At 53.8% G+C, this 17,169-nt stretch overlaps 1 long non-coding RNA gene across 6 annotated transcripts in view; it reads left to right on the forward strand.

The window, feature by feature from the left end:
• Positions 1–17,169, forward strand: part of LOC112823393 (uncharacterized) — a 379,174-nt gene that overhangs the window by 61,607 nt on the left and 300,398 nt on the right. For 5 of the 6 annotated variants that reach the window (XR_012378347.1, XR_012378345.1, XR_012378346.1 and 2 more), the window contains exon 2: positions 5,838–6,200. This is a non-coding gene — a long non-coding RNA (uncharacterized lncRNA). Of the gene's footprint in view, positions 1–882; positions 1,104–5,837; positions 6,201–17,169 lie in introns of all 6 variants that reach the window. The other variant, XR_012378344.1, reaches the window with a different exon arrangement.

The raw sequence follows: 17,169 nt of genomic DNA on the forward strand, positions 1-17,169 counted from the left end.
GGACAGTTTGTGGGGAGTGCCACGTCCTCACTGGCACCACTCACAGGTTTGTCCCGGAGAGTCTATCCTCTCACTTGCGGGCGGGGAGAGGCAGTCGGGTCAGTTGATTTTTGGGGAGACCAGCTCCCCATTCCTGTCATGACAGCCCCGAGGCTGGTAGGGATGTTGCCCGGGGAGTCTCTGTTCGTTGACCTTTCCGGCATCTAGCTCCTGCTTCCCCATCTCTGTCTTCTGGAATCTTCTTATCCGGTCACCCTGCCCCCAGTCTTGCCCCCCACATTACCTTTCTGTGGCAGGGCAGCCTAGTGGTTAAACAAAAAGGTTCTGGAGGCAGAGTGTGTGGGCTCATATCTCAGCCTGATCTCTGACACTTGTCCTCATTTGAACATGGGTTCATACCTTACAGTGTTAATGAGGGTGACATGACTCTCTGCGGCCAGTGCTCTTGAACAAGCCCCCAGGAGGTGTGGTTCTTCCCTGCCCTGCCAAGCCTCTGATCATGCTGCCTTCTGCTGACAGCACCCTGCACCTACCGAGTTAAGGAGCCACTCCCCTCCCAGGTGCTGTGTGTCCAGCTCTCCTTCTCACTTGAGATTTGCTTCTCATTCTGCATCCCACAGGTCCTAGCTGGGTGACCCTGGGCAAATCACTTTACCTCTCTGGGCCTCATTTCTCAGCTGCTCAGTGAGGGAATCGAACCAGATTATTCCAAGGTTTTTCCCACTCTGACGTGCAGGGACCTCTCCACATCCGGTAGGTTCCAGTGTCTCCTCCTCTGCCCTGACTCCCGGCACGCCACCATCACAGCCTGGACACCACCCAGTGTGCTCAGTTACAGACATGCACTGTCTGCACGTTCACTTCTCTGGGTCTCTTGTACAGCCTGGAAGCTCCCTGAAGACAAGGATCCTGTCTTTCTCGATTGACGTGATTTCCAGCTCCCAGCATTAATTCCAGCCAACCCTTACTGAGCACGTGTCGAGTTCCCAGGTGCCGTGCAGGACTTCTGGAGCCTGGCTGAACCCGAATGCCGGTATTTCTGAAGGCCGGCTCTAACCAGCGTCCGTCAGCGCTGTGAGCAGGGCTCCCTTAACGGCGTGCAGGTGAGGGTACCTGGCCATAGAAGGGCTCATGCTATGGGGATTCCCTTGCCCCTCCTGTGTAAGCCCATGGTGTCTGGCACGGCGCAGAGGATCATCAGAGTTTTACTAACATGAGTGAACGGGACTGGGCTCACTTTGCACCTCTCAGGCCTAACTGGTGGGAATGACTGAAGTACTGGTGGATCGGGCTGTCAGGGCTGAAGCTGCTGATCCACGTGAGCTGTGAGCCCCCTGCGGGTAGCTGTGCGTGTTGAGTGTCTCAGAGACAGCCTCTCGTCCACGTGTGGACCCCAGAGGACATGCCTTTCCATTCCTTATTTTTATTAAGTAGACAAGGGAACACGTTCAGAGAGCTTAAGGGGTGTGCCCACGGCCAGTGACTGACCACGGCATCGCGATTCACACCCGATCTATTTTGCCCACAAGCCCCACCTCATGCCCCTCGCCCTCCGCATCCCCTGGTTGATGAATCGGGTGAGTGCAAGGGGGAGTGTGTGCTGGAGGCTTGGGAATTCCAAAGCAGCCGATCCGTGTCTTCCCAGCACACGCCGGGGAGAAACTGAAATGAAGCAAAAATAGAGTCTGTCAGCGGGAGGACAGTTGCTGCTTTCTTTGGGAACAGATCTCCGTGATTTATCTTCCCAGGTGAGGCGGGCCCCAGCTCTCGGGGTATCACAGAGAGATAGGGTGACCATGACCAGCAGAATCACTGCCTCTCCCTTCATCAGAGAAAGATCAAGTGGACTCCTCTTCCTGTGGCATCAGCATCGAAGAAATCCTACCTCCCAAGCATGGGTGGGCCCGCTCAGAGTGGTCGGGAGCTGCTGTGTCCTGCCCGATGGCCGGTGCTGTGCCCTGAGGCCAGTGTCCACGGGTGCCGACGTCACCATCTGCTGATGCTTGCTCGCCCTGACATGGACACTGCGATTGATCGCTGTTGTAAGAGCAGAGATGGAGGAGAGGGAGAGCGCATGCGTGCACACACACCCACAGAGTCTGGGACGCCGAGCAGCAGAGAGGGGACAGCATGCAGCCAGGCACACCTGGGAGATGCTCCCTCTGGCCCCCACTGCCGACCGTGCTTCTCTCACGCGTGGGTGCCAGGGGCCAGCTGACCCGGCTTTGCACAGTCCGTGCCCTGGACCCCCGTTCACCGCTCTGGGCCAACCCAGGACACCTGGAATCTTTTTCAGTTCCAAGAGCATCCCTTCGTGCATCCCGCATCTAAGGGTTGCTGGTGTACAAACGTGCAGTCTCAAGTGTTGGGTAGGAAATGGAGGTGGCCTGTTTCTGTTTTTCTTCAAAATGCCCACTGCAGGGGGGCCAGCTGGTGGAACTAGGGGGGTCAAGAAGGAAATGACCTGTTTGGGCCAGATGACCCAGGAGGCAGAGGAGAGAGAAACAGAGAGACCCAGCCAAGAGAATGGGGCTGGGGGCTGTATTTTCTTGTAGGGCAGTTCCAAGCAGGATTCCTCCCCACCAGGCCAGAACACGTTTATTTGCAGAATGTTCCCGCCCCCGCCCTCTGGGGTCAGGGTCAGCTGGAAGGCAGTGGGCCGTGTAAATACTGAGGGGCCGAGAAAGCTGTCAAGTGCTGATTCCCAGGCCTTGAGGATTGTTGCAGACTGGAGTCTGCAGCGTACTTACACAGGACGCACTGAAAAAACGTCAACCAACGTTTCATTGAGGTGTGACACGCACTAGAAAATCCGTGTATCCTAAGTATGTGGATGGCTTGGTAAGTGTTCACAGAAGGCACATGGGTGTGTGGCCAGCACCTGCATGAACAGAAGGTCACGAGCCTATCAGGAGCCACACCTGACACCTTCCGGTCACTGTCCCACCTCACTCAGGGTCACCTTGTCCTGACTTCTCACAGCATAGATTCGTTTAACCTGCTTATGTGTTCACTTTTTACTTTTTTAAAAGATTTATTTATTGGGGCGCCTGGGTGGCTCAGTCAGTTCAGCATCCGACTCTTGGTTTCAGCTTCAGGTGATGATCCCGGGGTCCTGGGATCAAGTCCCGCGTCGGGCTCCCTGCTCAGTGGGGAGTCTGCTCCCTCTGACCCTCCGCCTGTTTGTGCTCTCTCTACTTCTTTCTCGTTCTCTCTCTCAAATAAAGTCTTTTAAAAAAAAGATTCCAGTGCCACCTAAGAAGCCAATCCTGGGTATGGACCATCATTTTTTATTTTGGCCAATCCGTTAGGAAAAGCAAATGCCTAGAAGGGAATCAGCGTAGCAGAGGAAGTGAAAATGCTCCCCAAGAGGGAAGTGCTATGCAGCACCCCGAGTTCTTGCGGGTGAAGCCTGTGGTGGGGCCGCCTCCTCAGGGTGGGGGGGGGGTCCGCTGCTTGGCTGCAGTGATACCCAGCAGACCATGTAATAATTCTTCCCCAGGTGACAGAGTTTTAATGTACCGGACCCAACAAAACAGACGTGCCTCCAGCCCTGCCTGTGTCCCTCCTCCTCTCCCCCTGCCATTGACTGGGGCTGGTACTGCAAGTCACTGCCCCCTCCTGCTGGAAGCAGCCCCTCTCGGCCCCGCAGGACTCTGTGCCCGACATTCTGGTGCCCTGCCGCTCCTGGCTGCTCCCCTGGGCCGGCAGCTCTTGGTGCCAGTTGCTGTTGGAGCTGAGGCTGTGCTTGAGATGCGGGAGGCCTCATTCGTGTGCGGCATGAAACAGTGGCTAACCGAGCTCTTAATATGTGCCCAGCCCCATGCTGAGCGCTTTATGGTGATGACTTCCCCCGGCCTCCTAGTTCTAAGAAGTGGGTAGGCGTGATTCACTCCCATTTTACAGATGAGAAAACTAAGGCCTAAAACCATTTTCCCTGAGCTAGTGAGTTTCTTAGTTTGACTGCAAACGGTGATGTTTTAACCACTATCCTGTATTTCTCTCTTAGGGGCCGATATTTAGGTACTTAAACTTCCTTTTGAACCTACCTGTCTCTTGGGTCTAAAAGCTATGTCAGGTGGGTTTAAATGGGACAATGGGAGCTCACCCTGTGACCCTTGGCCACTGAAGAACCTTTAAAACAGAGGATGGCATGTTGTTGCTATGAATAATGGCCCCCCAAAAGATGTCCATGCCCTGGTCCCCGGGATCTGTGAATATGCTGCCTGACATGTCAGAGGGACTTTGTAGATAAGATTGAAGCTTAGGACCATGAGATGGGGTTATCTATCTTGGGTCATCTATGTGGGCCCCGTGTAATCATAGGGGTCCTTGAAAGTGGAGGAGGGAGGCCATAGAGTCAGAGAAGGAGGTATCCTGGGGGAAGCAGGGTCAGTGATGCCATGTTGCTGTATCTGAAGATTGAGGAAGGGAGCCGTAAGCTGAGGCACCCGGGAGCCACTTCTGGAAGATAGAACAGGCAAGGAAACGGATTTTTCTTAGAGCCTCCAGAAGAAACAGCTCTGCCAACCCCCTTAATTATGCCTGGGTGAGACCCACGCTAGACTTCTGACCTCCGAAAGTATAAGATAGTGAATTTGTGTTGGGCTATGCCACTAAGTATTTGAAGTTACCACAGGAACAAAACAGTCGCTCCTGACCACCATTGTTGAAATGGCCAAGCTCATGGGCTTTGGAGCCAGGCTGCCTGATTTCAAATCTCTGATCTGTGGTTTTCCAGCCGCGTGACCTTGGGCAGTTTGCTTCACCTTTCTGGGCCTCCAGTTTCTCATCTCTCAAATCGGATAAGAGTAGGTTACTTCTACGAGGTTGTGAGAGGAGTAAATGAGGATTGTTATGCCCGTGAAATGCCTGGTAGTTGTAGGTACAGTCACTCCAGGTGGGTGTCCTCACTTGTCCCACAGAATTGGGAGACACACCGGCTCCGGATTCAGGCTCCACTCTCAGCTGTTCGGAGCAAGGCAGCGGCTTGTGCCTCTGTTTCCTTATCTGGAAAACGGAGGCAGGAGTCCCAGGGTGGTGGGGGGATTGTATCAGATGGTGGGCCTGAGCCTTCAGGGTGAGCGATAGGCCGTCCATAGGGGGCAGTTGTTCTTACCTTTTGGGTGGGTGGTGACTGTTGAGCCTCAAGCCCTCTGCATTATGCACCCACGTGTTTCTTCAGTTATCTTGAGAATAGTTGAAGTACGCCGTGCTGGGGAGGCAGAAGTGTCCCTGCGTGGCTGGAACAGTCCTGGGTACCTAGCAGGTGCTCAGTGATTGCTGCACACATGAATACAAAAAGGAGAAGGCCCCAGGCCCTGCCCTGAAGACACTCGTGGTGCAGGAGGAGGCCTGGCCTGATGCCAGAGCTTTGCGGTTGTCTTTAAAAAGAAACAAAACAAAGAACTACTTCCTACCAGCTGACCCCCAACCCCCTCAGCTCTCTGCCAGGACCTCTCAGCCCTGCAGAGGAGCTCAGGACTGTGTGCCAGGCCTGGCCCAACTGCTGACTCCCTAAGCTGGCCCCCTACCCCTTCTTGAACCTTTTCTCCTCCTCTTTATAATGGGCATACCTCTCAGGGTAGTTTTGGGGAGCCCCAAGCAGTAGAATGTTCCGGATCTGAGAGGTCTTTGGTGCCTGTGCGAAGTGACTCTCCCCTGAAGGCCCCCCAGTTTCCTGCCTCACCTCCGTTTGGGGATCGGACCTACAGGGCATTATTTTTAGTGAGTTCCCCTCTAAGTATATTAGGGTCAAATATAAGGAAGGCAGAATAACACGACTACTGCTCTGGGTCCATGATGGTAACAAGATTGATTTTTCTTTGCATCCCCAGGCCTGATCTTTGGACCAGAAAGGAATTAAAAAGTTGCCCTTTACCGATGGCTGTGCCTTGTCAGTTGCCTGGAGCTGCACTCAAGGATTTCCCGAGCCTTATGGATTTACAGTGATATTCAGCTGCCTGGGGGATGACAGTGGAGGAAGCATTCTCTGGAATCATGTGTACGCAGCACACGTTTGGATGCTAATGGCGGTTTTCAGGAAGGCCCTGGCTGAGCGCCTGGCTGATCCCTGCACCTGGACACCTGTAGTGGACAGAGGACCGCAGCTTCCTGGGACGTCTGAGATCTCTGCCCTTATTTCCGCACGAGTGTTTGGTTGGGTTGCTGCCAGCCTCCCTGAGGGTTCCCTGTGAAACGTAAGGCCCGTCCCCTCCTTGTGCACATGCTCCTGCGTGTTCTGTCAGGTGCGCACCTGGGCTTTCGGTGACACTGGCCTGGCTGGGGGGGAGAGAAGTCACAGTGACAGAGCCGGTTCTCAAGGGGAGATGGCATTTACTGACCTCCGTCTGTGTAGACGTCTGCTCGGGTGCTGGGTGCGTGGGGGAGACAGCTGGAAACTGAAAGGAGCTTCCCCGGAGCACTCCAGTTCCCTGTGCCGATGGGTGTCATCATGCCCGTCAGCCTTCCCTGACTGCCTGGCTCGTGGGCCTGTCTCCGGGCACCAGACCACAAGGGCCTTGAAGGCCGGGGCCTCTTCCTCATGGAGTGAGTTTTGAAGACAGAGCATAGTGTCTCCTGCTGTAGAACGGGCATTAAGGCGTGATGGTGAATGAATTAAGACATTGAGGGTAAGTAGGGAAAGTATGCATGGCTCTGTGCTTAGAGCGAGAAACACATTGCTGAGAGTCCTCAGGCTGCCCGTGGAGCCAGAAGGCCTGGGTTGGGATCTCTGCCCCATACCTGCTGTGCGACTCAGGCCAAGTGACTGCTGGATGCCTTTCCCTTTCTCTCCTCAGTAGGGGTAATGTGTCATCATCCTTCGCAGGGTTGGTGTCGAGGATCTCAAAATAGATGCTCGTGCTTGGCACACTGTGCGTGTGGTGAGGTCACTGTGGTTCGGAGGAAGGCTTCTGGGGAGTGTGGGTATTGTGTGGGCTGTGAACCAGAGTCAGGTGGGTCGTGCTGGACTTCACACTGGGTACCGGTTGGCATGGACGGTTGATTGAAGATCACCATCCCTGGACCTGTGGGAAGGCCGAGTGGCTAGGCAGTAACCGGCAAGGGAAAGGAGCCTTGTGTCCGCATGAGGGAGGGAGCAGTTAGACTTGAACTTGGCCGCAAAGGCCTGTGGCAGTTCTGCAGTTGGCAAGCGGAAGGACTGGCCCCCACGCCCCCACCTCCCTGATCCTGACTTGGCAGCTATGATGTTTGGTGACTCGGAGGGATGTTGCCTTAGCGTTGGGCTCCCCGTGGGAGAATGGCAGCTCAAACCTCCAGTGTCCCGGTGCGGGTCACCCGGGACCACCTGGCATGTGGCTGCCAAGACCGCAGTGAGTTGGGGCCTGGGGTTTGATTCTGACTGAGTTCCCGGTTCCACTCATGCCCAGTGGCACTTCTTAGCGAGGCTTTCCCTGATCTCCTAGTGGAAATAGGGTCCCTGTGGTCCCTCCCCACTGTTCTCAGTCAGAGCGCCTAGATGTATTGTGATGTGTTGCTCACGTACACAGGTTGTCTGATTTCGTGTCTGTCTTCCCCACCCTGGAAGGCAGTCTCTCTGAGGTCAGGAAACAGGCTTGTCTTGCACTGGAGGCATCTTATTTATTGTATCTCCCTTGATCAGATCACAGGGTGACTTTTAGTGGTTTTATTTCGGTGTTCCTGAAAGGGACAGACAAAGGGGAAGTGCTCTCTTTTTGAGTATCTATATAACTTGATCAGCCAACGGTCCTACTAGGGAGGCAGTGGTGTGCACATTGTTCAGCAGAGAACTGGGAGATTTCGTGGGGCCACGTAACTCACCCGAGGTTCCTTATCCAAGAGAACACTGAGCAGGAAGCCAGGAGCTGCCTGGTGTTTTATGCTGAATCACGCCAATTCAGCTGAAGGGTAAAGACTTTTCCTTCGAGGTCTTTAGAAGGGCGTGTGTGTGTGTGTGTGTGTGTGTGTGTGTGCATGCGTATTTGTGTGTAGCACTGTCTGCTGGGGAATGCTCTTGGACTCCTCAGGACTGGGTCCCCTCCCTGTCCTCCTGGAGAGACAGACTTTCAGTAAGAACTCCCTCCTGTGTGAGGAGGCAGGATGAAGTGGGGCTGAGGTTGTGGTCCAGCCCCTGGAGGCTCACGGCCTGTGAGGAGCCTGTGCCCTTGGGTAGGTGGGGATTTGCAGCCCCCTGTGATGGGTGTGACGCCCACCGTACCACGGCCAAACAGGGCAGGGAGGGAATCGTTGGAGGAGGGGGCTGTTGAAGGTCTGGGAGCACTCTGAGGACGGGGAGGCTTGGCTGGGTTTGCAGTGGTGAGCAGAACAGTCCTGGGGACCTGAGGGCCTCAGCTAGAAGAGCGAGTTGGGAACACGGGGGTGCAGCCCTGCCCCCAGGCCTTTGCACCTCTTCTTGCTCTTTTTTCCTACCCTCCTGCTGTGGCAGCTGTGCCCCCACTTATCACATGACCCAGAACCCCGCTTCTGTCTTTTATCAGTTGCTCCCCAGAACAAACCCATTGTGGTCTGGGTTATCTCCTGCTCCTCCCAGGAGGACAAGGTGGGCTCTGCGTCGGAAGATGCAGAAGGGTCCTGGTGAGGAATAAGACTCCGCTGGGCCCCTCCTCTCTGGCCGCCGAGCCCCTGCCCCACACCTGCAGGGCTGTACCCTGTGGACACTGACAGAAATGAACACCATTTCTTAAGCCATGCTCTGTGCAGGGCGTGTGGCAGTTACTGTTCCATTCCAAGCCCAGAACGGACCTGTGGGGTAAGCACGGTTGGTCTGATGTTTTCCTCTTGGCCTGACTGGAACACAGAAAGGCAGAGCAGTTCTCCCCCGAGCACAGGGCAGGACTTGAACAGTTCTCTTGGAGGCCAGAACCCCTGGGCCTCTCTGCCTGGAGCTGAGGGACCCATTTCTGCTTCCTTCCTGGCCCCTGCTGATGGTGTGACCTCGGGCAGGTTACCTCTCTTCTCTGGGCCTTCATGCTGCTTACTGGTGGGGAAACCGTCTACTTTCTGAGTCTGGAGCCTTGCGAGTGAAAGCAGCATGCCAACACTTGCTCTGGGACGACAGGTGTAACCCAGGTTGTTGCTGGGCAGACTAGACCCAGTGGCCCCCGGACTTATCAGTTAGATGGCGGGTGGTGCTGCTGGTGCTGCTGGTCCTGGTGCTGGTGCTGCTGGTCCTGGTGCTGGTGCTGGTGCTGCTGGTCTTGCACTTGGTGCTGGTCCTGCTGCTGGTCCTGGTGCTGGTGCCGCTGGTGCTATTTCCTGCGTCTGTGGCGGCCCCTCCAGGTCCCCCTTTGCGGCTGTGTGGGCAGTTTGCATTTCTGTGTATAGCACATAAGCTTGGCCTCATCTCCTTATCTCACAAGTCCATCTTTAGCTGCTTGGAGGAGCCCGTTTCTCTTTGAGCTCAGTTCCCCCAGACTGCTGCTAGAGCGGGCCTGACCCTCTGTTTATTTATTTGCTTGTTTTCACTGGGCCCCTGTGGTGATTCACAGCACATACACTCATCCAGGGGCTAGGGGTGCAGTGCTGCCCTCCCACCGACACAGACACCCCAAGCCAGCGTTCCTAGAGATGGCTTATTGCCCTGGACCTGTTCCCCAACAGGGGAGCCCAGGTCCCCTGGAGTCTGCATGGGCTCAGCTGAGGGAAGGGCTGTGACTCATTCTCCAGGCTGAATCTGGAGCCCAGGCTTTTCAGTGAACAGCCATGAGATTGCTTCATGGCTGGTGTTTATTAATGTCTGGAAATGTGCCTGGTTAACCTTCCAATCCGGCGAGGTGGGTGTGGTGCCCCTTTTCTGTATGAAGAAACTGAGGCTCAGAGAGATCCAGAAAGCTTCCCAACTTATCACTTACCTCTGGAGATAGCAGAGAAGCTGGTACATGCACTCCCATCTGTTAGCCTTCAACCTCCCTTCTCCTGCTGGGCCAGTGGTTCTCAGTGTGTGGGGAGGTGTTCAAGATGCCTTTAGGTTATTGAGGGGCAGCCTGCTTTAAAAAAAATAATTCTTTTATATTTACCTTCTCTTGAATTAGAAAAAGATCCCAATTGACATAGAGACCTGTTATTTTGCAGTTATCAGGGCAGAGGGCTTAGATTTTTGAGTTAAAAAAAAAAAAGCCAATTTTGCAAAAATATTAAGGTAGCAGCAAGTAAACACAGCCTTCTTGAAGAGGGCCGAATTTGGAGTGCAGTCCTCTGTAGTTTGTGCCCCTTTGGCTGCATGGCTCTGGCCACATCCCCGGGGACTGTGTCTCTCTGCCCCTGACCCGAGCGGGTCTGTGCTCTGCTTCATGTAGGAACATGTCTGCGCCGTAGTTCACCATGATCCTCCCTAAATCCAGAAGATGCACGATGAAGGGACTACACAGCTCAGTCCGAAGCTAGATGGAAAACAAAAAGAATCTCAGGATGATAGGACTTTATAATCCTATACTTCTGCTCGAATTGACGGCAGCCCCTGATCACGGCACGGCACGGGCAACTCATTATATTTATTGAACACCCAAAGTTTTCCAATCACCTCCTCTATTACTGTCTGAGGTTGAATTATGAAATAGTAAATATTCCACCTATGAAGTCAACTGGTGACTCATTCACTCTCCATTTTTTCACTCATTTCTCCTTGGTAAATAGGGGATAATATTAGCTACCCCATGGGTTCATTGTGAGAATTACATAAGAGAACATATTGAAGGGCTTAATTCAGTGCCTGACATATAATAAGCACTCAGGGAATACCAGCTGTTTTTAAATAAAATGTTGAAATGGAATTAGAAGATCAAAACCTGTAGGCATATAGAAACAAGAGCATTGAGGATGGGTGAGTTACTAAAATTTAATATTAAATTTTGCTCTGACTTCCTAGTTAGCCCAACACACTGGGTGGGTTCTATTTGTCTGCGTACGTCAAGGGTTGGCCGACTTTTCTGTGAAGGGCTAGGTAGTAAATATTTTTGGCTCTGTAGGACACACAGTTCTGTCACCACTAGTCAGTTCTGCCTTTCTGTCCGGAAAGCAGGCATAGCCAGTAGGTAAATGAAAGGGCATGGCTGTGTTCCAATAAAGCTTTATTTATAAGGACTGGCCCTCAGCCCATAGGTTGTAGTTTGCCCCTTGGTCTAAATGAGGGAAACCTGTTTGTTGTTGAAAAAGAACAACTTCTGGATTATAAACACTTGAGAAAAATTTGTTACAAGATGTAGTCTTTTTTTTTTTTTTTTAAAGGATTTTATTTTTAAGTAATCTCTACACCCAACGTGTTGGACTTAACAACCTCGAGATCAAGAGCTGCATGCTCTACTGACTGAGCCAGCCAGGTGCCCCAAGATGTGGTCTTTATATGAAGCTTGTTAAACAGTGTACGGACAGTGCTTTCATTGGGTTTTATGGAAAACACAGAAGACCTTGACATTGCTAGTTCTTTTACCATGTATTTGGCAAACATTTATTGAGGCCTTACTATGTCTCAGCCTCTGATGTTGACCCATCATGGAACATAAAGGCACGTGCATTTTGGCAGGGGGTACTGCTTTAGCGAGGGGTCATCTCAGCAATGATGCAGGGAGGTCGGCTTAGATTGTTTGCGGTGTCGAATGCACTGCCCAGTTCCTGAATTACACACAGGCCTTAATGCAGATGTAAGTGGTCTGCCTGGGTTCCAGGCACACCGGCTGCTCAGCATCCTACTTCTCGAAGCAGATGGGAGTGTCAGTTGAGATCCTTGCCCTCTTAGAGTGATACCTGCAATTACTGGAAGAACGTGGTCTTTAGAGCAAAACACAACCAGGTTTTGAGGCGCTGCCATTCCGCAGCTGTGTGACCTTGCTCTAGTTCCTAAACCTCTCTGAACCTCACTTTCTTTATCTGCAAAGTGGGAACCATGACACTGCTGAATCTCTAGTTCTTACCTCAGTGTGGTCAGCTAGTATTTACTCTCTAAATGTTAGTTCCTCCCTGGGGGTGCCTGGTGGCCGCTGGCCTCACCTCTCCCTTATCCCAGGAACCCGGGTCCTGGCTTTTCAAGCTGGAGCCTGTGGATGTGAGGATTTCAGCCCCCTTCTCTCTGGTGAGTGCTCAGGGTAAGAAGGCTTGAGAAAACACTGGCCTGAGGAATTCCGAAGTTAATGAAGGGAGCGGATTCCAGAACGGTCTCTGCTTGGCCTCCCACCCTTTCTCCAACCCCCTGTTATCCCTGAGAGAGTTTGGGAGGCAATCAAAGGATTATAGCAACTGCATAAAACAGCTCTCACGCGGTGGGGCAGGACTGTGGCCTTGGCCACTGGGCCAGGGCGGGTGACTTTGATTTTGGTGCCTGGTTAACCTGAGAAGGGCATTGGGAGCTACCAGTGTGGGCAAGGCAGGCCATCATGGGAGAAGGGGAGCATATTTGACAAAGTTGGGGGGATAATTGTCATCTATAAAGGGGGGGGGACTAAGGGGCTGTGTGAGAAATTTGAAAGACCCAGGTGCCTTTATTTATTTATTTTTAACAGATTTTATTTATTTCTATATTTGACAGAGGGAGGGAGGGAGAGAGAGAGAGCACAAACAGGGAGAGCGGCAGGCGGAGGGAGAGGCAGGCTCCCCAACGAGTGAGGAGCCCGATGCTGATGCGGGGCTCGATCCCAGGACGCTGAGATCATGACCTGAGCCAAAGGCAGACGCTTAACGGACTGAGCCACCCAGGCGCCCCGACCCAGGTGCCTTTTAAAAAAAAAAAAAAAAGGAAAACTTTTTCCCATTATTCTGACTTCAGGACCCAGGAGGTGTATTCGGTTAGGACTAGTGGGGTAGGATGAAGAGGGCAGGCTCTTGTTGACTGCTACGGTCTTCAGATGCGTTCTCGGTTTCTGCCTAATGGAAACTTCAGGGGAAGGGCTTTGGAGCCCAGAGCTGGGCGGGAAGATTGCTGTCATTGATGGGCTGCATTGGCTGAGGCTCGTCCTGGGCAGCTGTGCTGAGCACGGTGTCTGCAGCCCCGGGACTCAGGGTGGCCGGGGGTGGGGGTGGACCTGCCAGGCGCTGGCTGCTGTCTGGGAAGTGGGTTATTTCCTCTGGTGGGTGGGGGCTGGGGACGCTTTGTCCCCTTTCTTTGTCTGGTCACATTGCCTGGTTTTGCAGGACGGTGGCTGGGGGTGGGGGTCTTTTCCTCTCATGTCTGTGTCTGCTCTGTCTGCCGCTGTCTATGACCGCCCCCCCGTGGGGTGGGGGCACTGGGGAGAGGGGGTCAGCTCTACCTGATTACCAGGAACTCCCCTGCCCCCCCCCCCCCCCCCCCCCCCCCCCGGAGGCTTATCCGGCTCCAGCCAGAGCAGCTGCTCTGGTGAGCTCCCTGGGGTTTAGCAGGAGACATAGACAAATAAACATCAGTCAGGACCAGCTCCCAGCTTTCTGCGCACCCAGGGGCCCCAGACACTGTGTTGCATTTCCAGAGAACGGGATGATGCTCATCGTAAAAAGAATTTTCCTGTTGGAGAGATGCTCTGGGGAGGTTGTCCGGGAACGTTAGAAAGTCATGTTATGTCCTGGGGCTTCCTGGCGATGTGACCTTGTGGGGGACACTTGGTCTTTCTGGACCTTACTTTCCTCCTACCTGGAGATGGTCCTTGTGAAAATTACGTGACCTGAGATGTGAAGTCTGGCCAGTGATGAGTCCCTGCCTCTGAACCTGACACAGAGTAAACCCTGAACTTAAGTCCTGTTTGCCAGTAGGTTCCTTTTGTGACTGCCCTGTTTTCCAGTTGTTGAGTTAGCTCAGGCGGTTCCTGGGACTTCTCTGAGGCTCCAGCTCACTGGAGCAGTGGAGTCTGGAGGTGGCACAGGTGATGGGTTCAAGCATATTGCTCAAGGTTAAGGCCAGGCAGCACTAGAGGTGTGTTTGGGATGCGGGTGGCCCTGCGTCCCTTGGAAGCCATGCTGGGGTGCCGGGCACACTGTGAGGGCCACCAGCTCTGCCCACCTCTGCTTCCCGCGTCCTTCAGACTGACTTGCCAGGCTCTAGAACCTGCTCGGGTTGGGGGATTGATTGTCTCTTTGCATGATGTCCAGATTTGAGGCCTGAAACAAGAAGCCGCAGAGGGTCATTTAACAGACTCCCCCATTCCTACCCCAGGATTAACCGGGCTTAAATGAGGTGGCGTGTGTGCTTTGGATCCTTGTTTCTGAAGAAATAAGAACAATTTAGAGATACAGTGGAAGCCTGTGGGCTCTCCTCTCCCCTTCCAGTTCCTTCCCTTCCCAGAAGTACCACTCTCCTGAATGTGGGCTGTAGTCGGTCGCGCCTCACCCTTTCTTACAGATCTGTTCGTTCCTTCATGCTCCTCCTGGTGGATTTTGGGTCCTTTCCAGGTTTTTGCTGCTGTAAACAGTGCTGGGGGCAGCTTCCTTGCACACGCACGTGTGGGTGTCCCCAGGGACACAATGCACAGGGACGCACACTTTCTGCCTTGTCAGGGGTAGCCCTGCTGCCCTCCAGTTGGGACCCCCTGCATGCTGGGGCGGGGTTGGGGGGGTCCTCCCTGCGAGCTGGGGAGCTCTTTGAGTGATGCTCGCCACTGCATCCCTGTGTCCGGTCGGCAGTGCCTGGTAGCGGCACCAGCTCACTACTTGTAGAATGGGGTGAATTCTGGAAGGAGATGAGGTTGGCACAGAGGGCAGGACCAGAGTCAGGGCGTTGAAGAAGCAGTGCCACAGCTGCCCCCTGCCGAAGTGTGGGCAGCAGAGAGAAAAAAAGAAATGGGGGTGGTGGAGAAACGGGTGCTGAAAGCTCACAGGGGTGGCTGGGCCAGGTGTTGCTAGGCTGGCTCCCGGGGGGCTGGATGAGGCCACGTCTGTGCAGGTGTGGACAGCCGAGGAGGAGCTGGGGTCTCCACCGTGGGGGGACGCGGGTGTCACCGAGACCACCGTGGGAGCCAGTCTCAGCCAGGAGGGGGCTTGGTTTCCAGCCAAGCCTGCGTCTCAGGAACACTAAAGGAGAGGAGGGTAGCAGGGCCGTTTGTGGATGTCGTGGAGAAGAAAGTGCTGGAAGGAAGATCTATGATGTGGAAAAGCTGAGAGAAACGAGGGCATGAGAGAGGGCCAAACTCAAAGTTGAGAGCCCCCCCCCCATTTTTTGAATGAATTAGAAATGGAAAATTTGGGTTTGGTAAGGGGAAAATAATGTGTATACTGTGAAATAGCCTATTTTCTTCTTAAACCTTTTCTCTGATGGTAACACGAATAAAGGTCTTTGGAGAAAATATAGACTATACAGAAGGGCATACATGGTTGAAAACAGTGTCCATCATGCTCCACTGGGAGCAGCCCCTGCTAGTCGTAGGGTGACCCACTCGCCTGGGTTGTTCCGGGCTGTTCCGGGGTGTTCCTGGTGGCAGCACTGGAAGCCCCATCTCCTGGGACTTGATGGCCTCCTGCCATCCCTGGGGCGCGCGTGGCCTGAGGGGTTACCAGGCCCTCCCTCTCCTGCTTTGTAGGTGGGTGCCCACGCCTCCCACCTGCAGGCCTTGTGGGCGTGCCGAGCATCGCTGTCTCTGCTGGGGATGGGGTGCAGGCCACCGCGTGATGCCCAGGGATGAGGTCCAGGGGGAGCCTCACCTGTAGAGGAGAATGTGCATTGCTTAAGTGTCTGGAGAGCAGGCAGTTCCTAACAGCCCTGTAAGGTCTTCGCATTCGGCTCGTCTTTGTCAAGCACCTACTAAGTGCAGGGCACTGTGCTGAGAAATCGAGGCCCTGTGGGTTTGTCGAGTACGTATTTGCTTCCTTTTGGTAGTTTTCATGGCTTCACGTTATTCAGTCACTGTAGCAGTGCTGGGAGGCTGTTACTGTCACCCCTGTTCTGCAGGTGAGGAGCGGAAGGCAGGTGTTAGGCTCCCCCCGCCCCGGGTGTACCCGACACCACGGTCTAAGTCTTCTGGATCACTTTATATGCAACAGAGTGTGGTGGCTTCAGGGGGCCTGGCGCTAGTCTTGGCCCTTTCATTTGCTAGATGGGTGGCCTTGGGCCAGTAACTTAACTTCCCGGCTGTAAAGTGGGGTCATCATGGCTCTTCTGTTGAGGTTGAATGTTTGTGTCTTCGCCACGTTTTTATGTTGAAGCCCTATGCCTCAGTGATGGTATTCGGAGGTGGGAGATTTGGGAGGTGATAAGGCTCAGAGGAGGTCATGAGGGTGCCCCCCCACCTCCCCGCCCTCAGTGGGGCTAGTGTCTTTGCAAAGAGGAAGACACAGAGATCTCTGTCTCTTTTTTATGCTTACACTCCAAGGGGAGGCCAGTTGGTGGCAGCTCTTAGGATGAGCTGGGTCCTTCTTCCTCCCCTTGCGAGCACCTTTCCCACCCTGCCTTCGTGCACCGACCATGTGTTAGGGCATTCTTGCAAAAAGCCTCGGGAGCCAGAGCAAGACGGGAAGAAACTGGCTGGCTGCTTGCCTGCAGGCTGAATGAAGCCCTTCCTGGGGTTTCATTAGCTCTCTAGTTAGCACCAAAATAAACACCTCCCGCTGGCTTGGAGTTTCCCAGTTGACCTTGCATTTTGGATTCAGAGAGCCCTGGCGTGTTGCATCTTCCTGAGGATGTATAATGTTTAGATAGCAACAAAGGTAAAAGGGACATTCAGGCTTGGGCGGGGCAGGCTGTACCCCTTTGGTGTGATGAGTGGGTGAGACATGGCTTAGGGACACTTCTGATGTCCTGTGTTCCCAGGTTGTTGTGATGAGAGGGGCATCAGCAGGCAAGGGGAAACTGTTTTGCTGCCCAGAGAAGCCAGTGTTCTCCTGATGCTTCCATGTCTAGTGTTTGAGTCTTATTCCCGTCCGTTCTGTGCGATGGGAAGGTCTTGGGCGTCTCGTCATAGAGGGTGTGGATGTGTAGACATTGGTTGCACGGTGTTTGTATGTTAATTACCCTTTATTGAATGGCTTTTATGTGCCAAGACTTAAATAAAGTTTCCAGCAACCCCAAGAGGTAAATGCTGTGGGACTCTCATCTCGCTGCTGTGAGAACTGAGGCTCAGACAGGTTAGGGCACCCAGCTAGTGAGGCTGAAGCTGGGATTCTGAGCGTCCCTGGGACTCCCGACCTCGTTCCCCAGGCTGCCTGCTCCCTGCCCCGAAAATGTCACAACCTATCACATGAGATGCCAGGACTCTGGTCCCAGATGGACAGAGGGGGCCC

Source organism: Callorhinus ursinus, unplaced genomic scaffold (genome assembly GCF_003265705.2).
Source record: "Callorhinus ursinus isolate GAN/ISIS: 27379988/994484 unplaced genomic scaffold, GSC_fseal_2.0 scaffold5, whole genome shotgun sequence".
In the NCBI taxonomy this organism is placed as follows: domain Eukaryota; kingdom Metazoa; phylum Chordata; class Mammalia; order Carnivora; family Otariidae; genus Callorhinus; species Callorhinus ursinus.